Here is a 12,207-nt window from a genome sequence, read left to right on the forward strand (position 1 = left end):
CAATGGTCGTCTTTTGGACAACTGTCAAGTCAGCAGTCTTCCCCATGATTGTGTAGCCTGCAGAACTAGACTGAGAGACCATTTAAAGGCTTTTGCAGGTGTTTTGAGTTAATTAGCTGATTAGAGTGTGGCACCAGGTGTCTTCAATATTGAACCTTTTCACAATATTCTAATTTTCCGAGATACTGAATTTGGGACTTTCATTAGTTGTCAGTTATAATCATCAACATTAAAAGAAATAAACATTTGAAATACATCAGTCTGTGTGTAATGAATGAATCTAATATACAAGTTTCACTTTTTGAATGGAATTACTGAAATAAATCAACTTTGTCATGATATTCTAATTTTATGGCTAGCACCTGTAATACACTAACATTGTTAGGAAAAAAAATAAGTTTGTATGTTAAAAAAAACTTACTTTTGAAAACCACACATGCATTTGCAACTCTAGAACTTTGCATTGAAATCCTATTATTGTGTTTTGATGGCTTGGCATTTTAAACCATATGTATAAAAGAATGAATGGTATATATGGGTTATTTTCTTTTTACAGTTTTATTTTCTCAGTCTTTGATTTAATGAACATTATTGCGGTGATTATGTTTTTACTTGTAAATTGATGGATTTAATCATTATTCATTTTTTGTCCTTCCCACATTCTCTAAGTAATTTTTTATTGCATCTCTATGACGTCAAGGGGTTAAAAGATAAGGACAGGAAACAAAGCACAATACAGAATTAATCTGCTGTTTCGCTTTGAACTTGAGACAGTTCATTGCTTTATTGTTTTAGCCATGTGAATTGTAAAATTCCTCTCGTGTAAAAGTGTGTTTCAGCCAACTGTTGAACATTTGTTGGTGTATGTTTAACAAGTAGCCACATTTCAAACAACTTGTGTTGCTAACAGGACTGTATTATGCAATTTGAGTTGTAAAAATGCATATTTAAACTTCATGGTGTCATTTCAAAAGACATGCAACTTGTTATTTATTCCAATGAATCTCAGCAGATGTAATATCCTAAAAAGCACCAAGCCTTAATGTTGCTTTATAAAGCTGCAGTGTCATTCAAAAGCCAAGCTACAGTACAGTAATTATGGTTCCAATTGTCATAACTGCTGTGTAAAATGTTTTGCACATTGGCTTCCATGAAGGGTGCTGTATAAAGAGTGATTGCTTCTGATCAGTGATAGAGAGCACTCATATGTTCTATAATTAGCTTGCAATCGCTTTTAAAATTATTTCAGTGGTGCCTTTTTACGTTTATGTCTTAAAAAAAGAAAATGCTTTATTCTTAGAATCCATACTACACTATAACTTTGTGATTATTTTAGTGTAAAAAATAATATTGTAAATGCTTTTTAATTTTAAATAACTGCAATAAACAGAGTTGTATATGTAGCTGTATTAGTCATACAAAAGAAGCTGTAGACTGTTAGAACTGATGTTAATGATGATACATTTTCCATTAAAGTATTATTCTTGAAACTCAATTTCCTCTAAAGGAAATCTATTTATTTCAGTTTTTCTGTAATCCTGCTAAACGTCTGATCACGCAGATGTTTTAAGTTTCCTTTTGAGTTTACAGAAACAATACGCCAGTATTGTAAATATAGTGCACTTATAGAATGTAAGTGTATAGTTATTTCATACTTGTTTTTATTTTGTCATATCTGACATATTTGTCTAAATGTGTTTGGTAAACTTTACCCTCTTTATGTATTTTAAATGTTTGTTGTGCAGAGGTGTAAATTGTCCCTGGACCACAGCTGTAACCAGATGGCAGAAAATAAAAGAATCATGGAACACATGAATGATGCATAACGCATTGTTATTAATCTTATGGTGTATGTCTCCGTAGGCACCCTGATACCAATTTCATCCGTATATGATAATTACTGTATGCACATTTGTATCTGACTAGTGCATGGAATAAACTGATGGATCTGAAAATCTGAAATACAGTCGATTCAGAATGTATTCAGACCCCTTTGCTTTTTTTTTTCATTTTGTTATGTTGCAGCCTTATGGTAAAGTCATTTCAGTTCATTCTTTCACACATCAAGCAGCACTCAATTTCCCAGAATGACAAAGCAAAAACAGGATTTTACAAATTTCTTCACAATAAAAAAACAAACATTTCCTTGACACAAGTATTCAGACCCTTTTGCTATGACACTTGAAACCTGTCTCAGGTACATCCCATTCTATTATTATTATCATTGAGTTGTTTATACGCCATATTTGGAGTCCACCTGTGGTGAATTGAATTGATTGCACATGATTTGGAAAGGCACACCCACCTGTCTATAGAAGGTTACACAGCTGACAATGTGAATCAGAGCAAAAACCAAGCCATGAGGTCCAAGGAAATGCCAGGAGAACGTAGACACCTACACATATATGGGGAAGGCTACAAAATAATTTTGCAATAATGAAAGCTCCCAGGAGCACAGTGGCCTCCATAATTCTTAAATAAAGGAAGTTTGGAGCAACTCTGACTCTTCCTAGAGCTGGCCACCTGGACAAACTGAGCAATCATGGTAAGGGCCATGGTAAGAGAGGTGACCAAGAACCCAGTAGTCCAGCTCCAGAGAACCTGTGTGGAGATGGCAGAACCTTTCAGATAGACACCATCACTGCAACATTGTACCAATTTGGGCTTTATGACATAATGGCCAAGCAACACATGAAAGTCTGCTTGGAGTTTGAAAAAAGGCACCTAAAGAACTCTTGCACTAGGAGAAACCAGATTCTCTTGTCTGATGAAACCTAGATTAGCTTCATGTCTGGAGGAAACCAGGCCCTGCACATCACTTGTGCAACACCATTCCAGTGATGAAATGTGGACACAGCATCATGTAGTTGGGTGGATTCTCGACAACAGGGACAGGGAGACTTGAGAGGGTTGAGAGAAAGCTGAACAGAATATGAGAGCTTACTTCACAGCTCTATAGATCAAAGACTGGTCTGAAAGTTCACTTTCTAGCAGGTCAATGTCCAAAAGCACAAAGCAAAAACAACACAGGAGTGGCTTAGGGACAACTCTGTGAATATATCCCAGGACATCGTTATTGAGCTGGAGGGCTGCACCATCTTCAGGATCAACAGAACAATATAGAACAGCGGTAAGATCTGTGAAAAATGTTTGGTGTGCAGATACTGTTGTAACAAAAAATCATTGCTCTGTTGATCTTGAATATCTGATGATTAAATGTAGACATTTTTACTTATTTCAGGAATTCACATCTACTATTATCACTGCCGTGCATGTACCACTGGATGCCAACACTAAGATAGCAATGAAAGAACTGCATGCTGCTGTTAGCAGACAACAATACCACACATCCACACATGCCACTTTAGAACTGTATTTTCCAAGTTTTCTGCCCAACCCGAGGTGATAGAATCTTAGATCACAATATACAAACAATGTTAAGCCTACAAGGCTTTTCTGCTCATCCTCCTTGGACAATCTGATCACCTCTCCTTGCTACTCCTTCCTAAATACACACCACTTATCAGGTGTGTGAGACCTTCAGTGAAGACTTTGAAAATCTGGCCTGAAGAGGCAGACTCTGCTTTACATCAGAAGTTTCAGTACACAGACTGGAGCTTGTTGTGCCACCAATGCCACTCAGCACTCGGACGGGGACACTGAAAGGGTTCACCACTTCTGTCCTAGATTACAGCAATACAAGCATTAAGAAAATCACAACATACAATTAGAAGATTTGGTTGAATAGAGAGGTTAGACTCCTGCTGAAAGCACGAAACTTTCAGACCTGGTGACACTAAGAGCTACAGAATGTCCAGAGCCAACCTGTAGAAGGTCATCATGTGATCCAAACAGAAATACAAGCAACAAGTTGAGGATCATTTCAAAAACTCCAACCCCAGACACATGTGACAAAGCATCCAGACCATCACATAATACAGGAATTTAAATATTACCCCAACAATAAGTAATGTCTCCCTCCCTGATGAGCTAAACAACTTTTATGCTTGTTTTGAATAGGACAATAAAACACTTGAAACCAAAACTGCCCCTTCCCCAGATGACCAGCCCCTCAGACTTACCACATCCGCTGTGCAATCTGCATTGAACAAAGTGAATGCATGCAGGGCTGCTGGTCCTGATGACATACCCAGGTGTGTGCTTAAGGCCTGCACTGGGCAACTGTCTGAGGTCTTCAGTAATATCTTCAATCTGTCTTTGGCCCAGGCTATTGTCGCTGCATGCCTTAAGTCCACAACGATTGTACCAATACCTAAACTATCCTCTCCAGGGAGCCTGAATGACTACTGCCCTATTACACTCACCCCCATCATCACCAAGTGCTTTGAGAGACTGGTTCTGGCCCACCGGAAAACCTGTCTACCTCCCACACAAGATCCCTACCAGTTTGGAGGATGCCATATCCTTGGCTCTTCATTCTGCACTGACACAACTAGATAACAACAATTACTACATCAGGATGTTATTTGTTGATTTTAGTTCTCCATTTAATACCATCATCCCCTTCAATCTGGTAAAAAAAGTCAGCAATGTTAGCAGCAGCACCTCTATTTGTAATTGGACACTGGACTTCCTAACCAACAGACCCCAGTCTGCCAGGTTAAACAACCACACATCCTCTATGCTGGTCCTGAATATTGGCGTTCCTCAGAACCGTGTGCTCAGCCCTCTCCTCTTCTCCCTCTTCACCCATGATTGCTTCCCTATAAATTGCTCCAATTCCATCATATAGTTTGCAGATGACTATATGGTAATATGACTGATCAGTGACAATAAAGAGGTTCAGTACCTAGCAACATGGTGTATTGACAGCAACCTATCCATGAACACCAAGAAGACCAAGGAGTTCATTGTGGATTACTGGAAAACTAAAGGCAACAGACACTCTCCCATCCATATAAATGGGACTGAGGTGGAGTGTGGTTTAGCTTCAAGTTCCTGGGTGTCTACATCTCTAAATATCTTTTTTGGACAATAAAGACTTCCAGTCTGGTTAAAAAAGAGCAACAGTGACTTTACTTTCTGCGAAGGCTAAGGAAAGCCCACCTGTCTCTTCAGATTCTGTTGACCTCTTACCGCTGCACTGTCGAGAGCATATTGACTCATTGCATTATGGTATGGTCTGGCAACTGCTCTGTAGCTGACAGGTATCCCTCACAAAAGGTGGTGAAAACTGCCCAGCACTTCATTGGCATCCCACTGCCAACTATCACTGATCAGATGCCTACACAATGTCTGCAATGGGCTTGCAGCATCATCAAGGATGCTTTTCACCCCAACCATGGACTGTTTACCCTCCTCCCATTAGAGAGGTGCTACAGAAGCCTACAGTCCTGCAGCAGCAGGCTCAGGAACAGTTTCTTTCATAACACCATCACTATTCTGAACTCTCAACCCTTACCACTCAGTAGCTGGCCTTTCTAAATATCAATAACTTCTTACTGTGCTCTATATATATTTTCACCTGTTTACATATTTCTGTTCTGTACATACAATATTTCATATATCTATATTTATTCACATCATATAACTGTACTTACTGAACAGTATTCATATCTATATACTCTTCCTTGTATATACTATCCATCCATCCATTATCCAACCTGCTATATCCAAACTACTGGGTCGCGGGGGTCTGCTGGAGCCAATCCCAGCCAACACAGGGCGCAAGGCAGGAAACAATCCCCTGGGCAGGGTGCCAGCCCATCGCAGCTTGTATATACTACTACCTGTAAATTCAAATATCATATAGGTATTTATTCTCATTTGTATGCTGCCTTATTGCAGCTCGGGCAGAGTGGTGGCTGTGATGAACTAGGGATAGGGATTTGCACTGGTTTGCTGGTTCAAATTCCGTAAACGCTAAAAGTGACTCTACTTCGTTGGGCCCTTGAGCAAGGCCTGCAATTGCTCCATCCTGGGTATGACATTAATCTGCATCCAGCCCTGCATATGTAGGCCATCCAAACTACAGGGAAAAACCTGGAGGTTGATGGCAGAATTGGCACTCCAGCCACCATAAAAAACCTCACACTAGTTCCATTCCATCTGAACTAGTGTGGTGCTGAGGTGAAACCCGTTGCATGGCTGCACTCGGGTCCTAATCTGGGATCCTGAGTTGGTTCATCATGTGGTGGGTGCGGCAATACGCTCTATCAGCGCCTGCTCCTAGCCTCTCCCTCTCTCTCATTGCACCTTCACTCTCTTATTTGAACTTTCTGGTTAGATACTAAATTGCATTTTGCTGTACCTTTACAATGACAATAGGGTTGAATCTAATCTAATCTAATGTCCTTGAGAGCCCGGACTTGATCCTAATCAAACATCTCTGCAGAAACCTAAAAATAGCTGTTCGATAATGGTCTCCATCCAGCCTGACAGAGTTCTGCATTGCATGGCATTAAAACAAATAATCCCCAAAAGAGTGCTAAGGAATGATATGTTTATCAGAAACATTACTACATATTGGGTTCATTAGATCTGGAGAAAATCTTTATTGTTAGTTTTAAAAGCACTGAAGTGTCATGAATTGTAGTCATGAACACACAAAACGGTGCCCTTTGGCTTGTCCACCTAAGCAAACCTATCTGCCCCCTCACAAGGAGTAAACTGTACTTGTTCTCCCAGACTACCATACATTATCATCAGAAACAAGATTATAACTGGTCACAGAAGGGTGCCCATGTCACCCACCCAGACATTTTCAGAAGATGGAAGCTATGTATAGTTTGGAATTTTTTTTTTTTTTTTTTTTTGGAAAATGGTTTCAGACTGACATTTGAAGGTCATGAATTTTCCTCACTTGATGACATTCAGGAGAATCCATGTGAACATCAGTGCTCTAGTCTGCAAATTGCTTTTTTCATCAGGATAATGCTTGAATTCCACAGCGCATGGAAAGTTGGAACATTTCACTGAATTTAGATTAATGATTCAACCTCCCCAATCAACAGATCTCAGTTTCTATTACCTCCTTGTGTAGATACCATCTTGGATAATTCACAATAAGGGTTCAGAATCAGCAAATTTGCTACAGAAATGGTGCTTGTTAGAGGCATCATAGGTGGGTATCCATGTGCAACACTGTACATTTTGTTGAAGATTTTTTGTGATTTGATATATTTTATTAATCCCAGAGGGGTCTTTTTGGATGACTTTAGGGGTCAGAGTGCAAAGTCAACTATTATACGGTGCACCTGGAGCAATTTTCAGGTTAAGGGCCTAGTTCAAGGACCCAATGAAGTAGGATCCCTTCTGGCAGTAATGGGATTTGAACTGGTATTCCTCAACGATTTCATGCTTTTTTTAAGGTAAGTGAGGGATATGCTTAGTTATTGTTTAACATGCTAAATTCAACTCAGGGTCTCTTGGGTTCTGAACTAAGAGCAAGCAGAACACATATATGCATAAACTAATATAAAAGCAAGTTTATGTAGATTCTGGTATTAATCAATACTCTAATTGCTCATATCTTTTGGTTATAGACCAATGGTAGTCAAAGGGTATAGTAACACAGTCTGTTCCGACAGAGGAGTTTTAAGTAATCAACAGAAGTTGGGACACCTGTGCAAATTGTTTGCTTCAACTTGCAAGGCTTAATTTACTTTAATTACTGCAGAATATGTGTAGGTGGTAACCTATTAGTTATTCCCTGATAAAGGCCCATTTGTAACATTGTGAAATGTCCCTTTTTTTCAGTTTTTGCAAACCTAAACTTTAAATTTAAACGTGTGGCAGTTTACTGCTTACCTTTTCATGGTTTTAGGTCATTCACTGCATTTCAACTGACTAAATTTGTAGAAGAACTGAGCTGTTCTAAAACTTTTGACTGGTAGTGTAACTCATGTAAAAATGTATGAAAGATGCCTCAGTGACACTTATGCTACAGCAGCGGCTCTCAAACTGTGGGGCACGCCCGTGAGAAGATGTAAAAAAAAGAAAACAAGAATCGAAAATATGAAAAATACATCTATTGAAACCAAAACAAATTAACTTAAACTACATTCTGATACTAGAAAAATAAATATAGAGTTAGATAAATGTCGATAAAAGTTAAGTAGGTATAATAAAATATGCATCTACAGTATAATATATCATTAATTAAAAAAGAACAAATTGGTATTAGTGGGCTCCTTTCAAAAAAACGTTAGGGGGGCGCGATTAAAACTGTTATGAAAACTCGGGTTGCAAATACTTAAAGGTTGAGAAATGCTGTGCTATAGTAACTAATCATGTACTTCTGTTACACTAAATACATCCATAGATTATAATGGTTCAATATTTCACTTACACTGTCATTTATCAGCTGACTGCCACAATGATCTGCCATGTTCAGATGCAGCTAACATTTTTAGTTTCAGATTTCAGCACAAATTTTAACTCTCCATTTGGTACCCTCTTAAAATGTTGTTTATGAAATCTGAACAATTACCCACAGACCCTGCACATCTAATAACCATTAACTAATAATCTGAGTCTTTTCATTGCTTGAGTTAGTACTAGGGTGTTGTACAATGTTAGCCATTATGAATGTAGAGAAAAGCCAAGCAAAATGACACCTTTTATTGGCTAACTAAAAAGATTACAATATGCAAGCTTTCGAGGCAACTCAGGCCCCTTCTTCAGGCAAGATGAAATTACATATTGTAATCTTTTTAGTTAGCCAATAAAAGGTGTCATTTTGCTTGGCTTTACGTTGCTTGAGTTGAAATCTGCTGTCTATTCAGGCACATGATATTATAAAACGATCTTAAAAAAATATTTTATTTACACTACTAATGCTTGTGATTACATTCTTTTGCCACTTTTATTTTTGAGTATAACTCACAGTTACAAAAATATGTAATAAACAAAATTGTGATAACAAACTCTTAGATGAAATGACTGGACATTTAAGAAAAACAAATTCACCTGTTTTCCCAATGTGTATTTTCTCTGGATCCTCTAGTTTGCCACCACATCCCAACGATTTACATTGTATGTTCACTGGTGATTCCAAACTAGCCTGATATGAGTAAGCGCTGGTGCTCTGTGCCCTTCAGTGGACTGACATGCAATGCAGGGTTGGTTCCTGCATTGCATCTGTTGATGCTGGGATAGGCTTCAGCTCCGTGTGACCTTTAGTTGCAGAAGTGGGTTAAGAATGAGTGAAACATGTTAAGGTGGTATCACCAAATAAAAATTTGAAGTATTCAAAACAATGTATTTGAAGTATTTGAAGTATTCAAAACAATGTAATGTAACAATGTATTGTAATGTGGAACTAATACTAACAATGAGAACAGGTATGTTTTAATGTGTTTATGGTAGACTTCATTTTCAAACTAATATTTATATTGTTTGTGCTGTATCTTTCCAAGTCTCTTTTGGTCAAGCAATCCATTTTTTTAAATTGAATGTTTCTATAAAAGAATTATCTTAAAGCCCCAGGAGTTTAGCCCCTAGACATGGTATATACACAGGAGTATTTCAGCAAGTTATTTTGTTTTCTAGAAAGAACAATGTGCACTCGAGATGTACGCTGGTGCCAAACACCCACACCCCGTGAAAATTGGTTCCACAGGACACAGTTAAATAGTAAACTTCCTTTCTTTATTCATTTCATGTCATGCCAGGAAAGGTTGACACAGGAAGTGCAAATATAGTGTTGATATGTTGTTGCTGTTGACATTTTGGGTATCCGAAAAGTGATTAGCAGAGTTAAAATAGCTTGTTCTCTAGTATTTACAGCAGGATATGCAGTGCTGAGAAATAAAGGCCCTATGCCTTATATAAGACTCATTATTAAAGTGTGTTTATATAAGCAGATAAAGATATCTTCTTAATATATGTATCGATTTATATATGTATATAATATGCACATGGGCAAGGTGGGCAGACAGTAGCTTCATGTCCATACCTACATGAGGAGTATCTTCATGTATTTTGGTTTTCCTTCCACACTTCAGAGATATTAAGACTGGGCATCTTGTATGAGTGTAAGTGTGCCATGATAGTGTGTCCCTCTGTCCAGAATTGCTGCCTGTTTTTGTTTTGAAACTGACTAAGTACGCTCTTCCTCTCTATGGCAATGCAATCAAAGGAATAATTTCAGAAAATTGATGGATAAATGGCTTAAACACAGATCCAAATTCATCTAACTGTTCATTCAGAGCCCCATGAAGTCTTCGGACTTTCCCAGTCACAGCTGGTGTACGGTAAGAATCAACACTGATGGGGGAAGCAAACACAAAAAAAAAATTGAAATTCCACACCTGAAATCAACTAATACTCAAAGTGCTGATCAGTAGCAAAGTTTCCAGATGCACCAACACACTCCGGTATTTGTACAGTATATTAATACGGCTGCACAACAGATGGCACTAATGTCTAAGAGCACCTTGGTATCAGGCATTTCATGTGAAGAGATTGGCAATTCATGTGAAGAGACATCATAGCTAATTGAATTAAAAATTAATATATTTTGCTCACTACAAAGTGTCCACGTCTGAATGTTTGATGTGCAATATAACTATAGATGTTCTTATTTAGTGATGATATTTTCTGTTATTGTTTGTTACAGTAAGTTTACGTGGTGCATTGTGTTGTGTTGTCTAGTGTATGTACTGTATGTAAGTATGTACAGTATGTTGGCTGTTCATTTGTTGTTTATTTTTGTTTATTCCAGTTATTATTCTTGTTTATTTTTGTTGTCTATTCAATCACATCATTGGGGCAGGTGACGCAGTTTCGGGGCTATTATGGCAACAGGAAAACACTTTGTAAAAAAACACTTGTACTGAAACTAGCCACACCACTGTTTCAGCGGTCACGTTCATTCTTTCAATGTCCCATTTGTCTTCCACTGTGCCATCCCTGTGTTCCCTCTTATCTTTTGAAAAGCTCTATTTTTCTAATGCCAAAGAGTCTTCGCCTGCTTTCTTGAACATTCCCTGGCTTGTAAAGTGTAACAAGAATTTTTCAGGGGTTTGTGGAATGCCTGTGCAACATTTTTCTGCCAATCACCCATCCAGCCCAGATTACTTCAGGGTAATATGCTGGTTGCTACAATACAGTTTGCACCCATGACCACATGTGTGTTGATACTGTAATACTATTTGTGATTTACACATACGAGTTCATCCAAACTTGGGGCAATGATCTTTATGTTCAACGCTGATTTGCGTGAATGCAGTTTGCCTTAACATTACCACACATGGAGTGGTGGAGAAATGTATAAATCTCCTTATTACCTCGTACGTTATAAGGGTGTTCAAAGTTTGGTGCAGTCTTTGAGAAACAACAACAACAACAATATTTATTTATATAGCACGTTTTCATACAAATGATGTAGCTCAAAGTGGTTTACAGGATGAAGAAAGAGAAAAAAAGTCAAAAATAAAAATAAAATTAGGCAATACTAATTAACATAGAATAAAAGTAAGGTCCAATGTCCAAAACAAAAAATAAACTCCAGACTTCTGGAGAAAAAAAAACAAAATCTGCAGGGGTCCCAAGGCCACAAGACCACCCAGCCCCCACTAGGCATTCTACCCAGCATAAATGATCTCAATCAGTCCTCATGGTTTTCAGGCTCCATGTGGAAGAATTAGACGATGATGGTCAGTGGGACCTCTGGCCTTCAATCCTTCAATGTAGGGACTGCACGGTGCTTTGATTGGGTGGTGGTGGTGCAGATCGCAGATACGCAAATCATTGATATTGCAAAGCTACATTTTACACATAACGTTACCAACACTGTCATTTCAGCTGGCAACACATGGCCCAGCGATCATGTACATATTAATATACTGTTCTATCTCTGTGAAATCAATATCCTTTTATGAGTTCATTGATGACCAGAATCTCCAAAATAGTTACCCTTCCCTTGTCCTGAATGCCATCTTCTGGCAGTGCCTACCAACTTAGGACAGTTGACGAGTTCTTCTAAATCCTGGTGATGTTAGCAGTAGTTTCCTAGCTTAGGAAATTGAATAAAATGTTTTTACTCTCACTTCTAAGAGTAGGACCAAATTTAAGACATTTGAGATTTTTGAGCAAGTTAATGACCGTTTTTCTACTTTAAGACAATTGATAAATACGGGCACAGATCTTAAATTTTTTAAAGTATTTCTAATCATACAAAAAGAGCAGGTTCAAATCTTTTACATTCTTTTGGTCCTCCATTTTTTTTTGCCTCCAGACCCC

This window comes from Erpetoichthys calabaricus, chromosome 6, assembly GCF_900747795.2.
Source record: "Erpetoichthys calabaricus chromosome 6, fErpCal1.3, whole genome shotgun sequence".
Classification (NCBI taxonomy): Eukaryota; Metazoa; Chordata; class Cladistia; order Polypteriformes; family Polypteridae; genus Erpetoichthys; species Erpetoichthys calabaricus.